Genomic DNA, 3,771 nt, shown 5'->3' with positions numbered 1-3,771 from the left:
AGCCATATTAATGACTCACACATCCCATTATCACTATTTTTTGACAAATTGGAAGCCCTGAAGGTTAAGATGAAAAAAAAAATTGGAAAGTTTGCAAATTTTAAGTCTAATTTCCACACTTTGTTCTGCTTGCATAATACACCAAAACTGTTGGAAAAAATATTTCTAGAATCACTTGTACATTTTTAGGCATAAACAAAATTAGAATTTGGTGCACCAGCAGGGTTTCCCCTTCCTGGCATCAGGTGGAAATTTAAGGAATATTAATTAAATCTGGGGAGCTAAAGGCTAACAATGTATGTGTTGTACACACTTTTACCAACAGGGGTGGCTTTTTTATTTCACCCTTGTTGTCATCAGATAATTGTTCCCCACTAAGGATCTAAGTGCTAAGAAATAGCATATTACAACAACTTTGACTACAAGAGAGCAGTCCATCTCATTCAAATGCCACTACAAATATTACCACATTACCTTTGAGATGATTTGGAGCAGCGCTGGTTATGCAGAACTATTCATCCAACATCAGTACCTGGACTCTCTAATATGCTGGTGGCTTATTGCAATCAAATCTTCATAGAAATATTTTTAAATTTAGTGTTTAGCCATCCCCGAAGAGTAGAGGCTGCAACTGGGGCACTTATTACACTGTAAAATCTAATTAGTTAACCTTACTTAAAAAAAGCATGCAAACCGATTGCCTTAAAAAAAACTAAGTAAATTGGAATAGGGACTGTATCTTGTATTAACAAATGCTTATGTAGTATAGTTTACTTACACTTCGGTTTAATTAACTTAAAAAAACTGTATATACTACTTAATAATATGTTTCATATGTACTTCAGATTTAGTATAGCCTACTCAGAATTACTATTTCAAACAGCTAAATAATTTCAATTAAAATGTACTATGTGTATATTCAAAATAACTCATTAATCAAAGTTGGGCTAACTACAGTGACATTTTCTGCAACTTAGAATTTGTCAGTTGTGTTTACTTGAACAGCAATCTGAATTACTTATTAAAACCATGCAAACCGATTGCCTTAAAAAGACTAAGTAAGTATTACTTGTGTAACTTAAGTACTTTACACATCCATAAAACATGAATGAAAAGCAGATTCTGTACACTTTAAAATAAGCAAATTTACACAATAAATCAAGGTACTGAGATTTTAAAGTTCAATAATACGTGTTTTTATTTATTTATTTATTTTTTAAAATAAGAACAAAGGCTTAAAATAGGATTGGCATTGTTTTACAAGATGACAAGATGTGTACATACATGCCAGCAATTCAATAAATAAAATAAAACTACAAAATTAACATATACAGACATAAACATAAATTGCTGGTAAACCCGGGGCTGTGTATTTGAAAGGAGAGCCTTAATTTAGTTTAAACATTAGAAACAACATTAGAAAAAAAAAGAATCCACTTAAGTGAGCTGTCCTAGACTCACACTTGATTAGCCGTTTAACTCAACAGGAGATTTTTAAGAGTTTGCAGCTTAGGTGGAAGTTTGTTCTCTCCCAAGCCAAGCATCACTCTTTGAATAAAATTGAACGTGTTTTTCATGGCTTTAGGGTAATCTAAGTGTAAAGCATATGCCAACCCAAACAAGAGGCACATGGCTTGAGGCAGATTCTGTAAATTGTCCATTACAATATCTCCCTCAACAATGATGGCAGTAGACACTGAGTCAAGGTGGAGATGATTTGGAGAGGGAGGCATATCTTCACTGATGACAGTCAGCACCCCAACAGACACTTGTGCCCAGGCCTCATCACTGTCAGAATCCTGTATAAAAAAAACAAACAAAAAATAACATTACATCAGGGAAATGTTGATAGGCATAGCCATTTCTCAAAATATAAACTGCCCTGCCTATACAGCCTTCCAGCCTTTCCCATGAAGTTGTCATAAGCAACAAAAAACAAATGTGAGGAAAGTATACCTGGTCATTTGTTTATTAAAGAAATTGATCCAATATATATTTAACATAAAGTGGCAACTGTATTTGAGCATTTATTTTCAGTGGTATGACCCCCTTGTGCAAATCTGATGATAGTTTAGGTGAAATTTTTGTCCGGAAATTCTAAAAGGTTCAATCTTACCTTCAGTGTGATATGGCCAACTTCAAACCAGCTTTTCAGTGAATAGCTCACCAACAACTGCCACATCCACTTCTGAGAAGGACAGAAAATGTTTTGGTTAAAACACACCACTTGTAGTGTTGTAATTTGTAGATTAGTAGAAATTTGTAGAAACATTCCTTGATATGTGCATGTTTTAAAAGTGCTAGTGAAAAATAAATGTTTTGATATGAATGTGTATTTTTAAAAATATCTATTCAAGGTCATAAAAAAATTTAAAGTAGCATTTCACTTGTTTCACCAGTACACAAAAGTAACAGTTCAGGGAAAAAAGCAAAATAAAAGTTAAAAATTAAACTTCTTATTTACATTTCAGATGCTAATTACGACCTTGCGACACAGGTCGTAGATTACAGGAGAAATTTGGAAGTGAGGCTAACCAGTTTTAAAGTGGAACCCCCGTACAGTGACTATTCGGGACGAATACACGTTGCGTTGTGAATAACTCTGAATACGTTGTGAAAAAACATTGCACCTCCCCATGGAAAACTCATTGAGCTTAAGCCTTACAGGTCTTCTCAGTCTATTTCCCTTGGCATATCTATAAGACCTGCTGTTGAAACTAAATTTAATACTGAAACTAAAATGTTTTTCATAGCTAAATGTACTCTAATCAGTGGCGGAGGGCGGCGGGTAAACAAGTTATAGGCGGCTAACGTTTAGTGAATTTACTATCACTAAGTCGCATATGTGAGAGCTTAAATTGTTTCGCTTTATAATGTACAATATTCAATAATTTCCTAAAATATAGTAGATCTTATGTGAATAAGCGGATGCTGGAATCTAGTCTGTAAAGAATTTTAAAGCAGTTAAAAAAATGACCAACTTCACAGTCTGGGGGAAGTTTTCCTTTAAATTTGGCTAAATGTATTCTCCGACTTGACTCCAGCATCTTCTTATTCACAGGCAATCTACTATACTTAACTTTAAAATGTGTATTTTTCGTTTTATATTCTAAAGTGCGACGATATGATAGCTAAACCCGTTTATGCTAGCTAACACATCCACGACTAGCTAGATAGAGCTATGAGAGTATTCAGAAAAAAAGTCACACAATTTTATTTCATTAAATAAATGAAAATAAAATACATTTAAATTTGTTACTTGCTTGACAACTTACCTTACTTCAAAAGACAAAAGCAGGCTCCACCGAAGTCATCCACCGGCCATTAAACCAGTTCTGGGCGGGAGATTGAACGTTGAGTCCTGCGCATGCTCAGATCGCAGACTTAATTACTACTTGATGGTTTTAAGCTGTCTGCACTCAAGACAATAAGTTAATTGTTTTTTTGTCTCTACAATTAACGGTAACTTACAAAAAACTAGTAAGACGTGCATTATCTTCATAACCAAGTAAAGTTAACTAATTAATTTAAGTCATCATGGCTATTACATTTTACAGTGTAGTATTGATGTCTCTCTAGTCTGTTTGTGCACTTGGAAAAAAAAAGGTTTGTATGCAGCCCTGGCTCAGTAAATAGGAAACAATTAAGTGTTTCGATTCAAAATCACTGCAGGCATTTGGATGTTACACGGTAACACTGTTTTGCTGTTACACTTACATTACATTACATAAATAGGAAATGACTGCAAATTCAGGAGACCGCTAACTGTTC

General features: G+C 34.1%; 1 long non-coding RNA gene across 1 annotated transcript; it reads right to left on the bottom strand.

The window, feature by feature from the left end:
• Positions 1–1,670: 1,670 nt before the first annotated feature.
• Positions 1,671–3,347, bottom strand: LOC136709372 (uncharacterized). Its single transcript, XR_010804488.1, has 3 exons — positions 3,276–3,347; positions 2,117–2,188; positions 1,671–1,799 (listed from the first exon to the last, which is right to left on the bottom strand). It is a non-coding gene; the product is annotated as an uncharacterized lncRNA (long non-coding RNA).
• Between the last annotated feature and the right edge of the window lie 424 nt (positions 3,348–3,771).

The sequence above is a fragment of the Hoplias malabaricus genome, chromosome 11, assembly GCF_029633855.1.
Source record: "Hoplias malabaricus isolate fHopMal1 chromosome 11, fHopMal1.hap1, whole genome shotgun sequence".
NCBI classification, from domain to species: domain Eukaryota; kingdom Metazoa; phylum Chordata; class Actinopteri; order Characiformes; family Erythrinidae; genus Hoplias; species Hoplias malabaricus.
The sequence above is the reverse complement of the archived record's forward strand: the minus strand, read 5'-3'. Positions and strand labels throughout refer to the sequence as shown.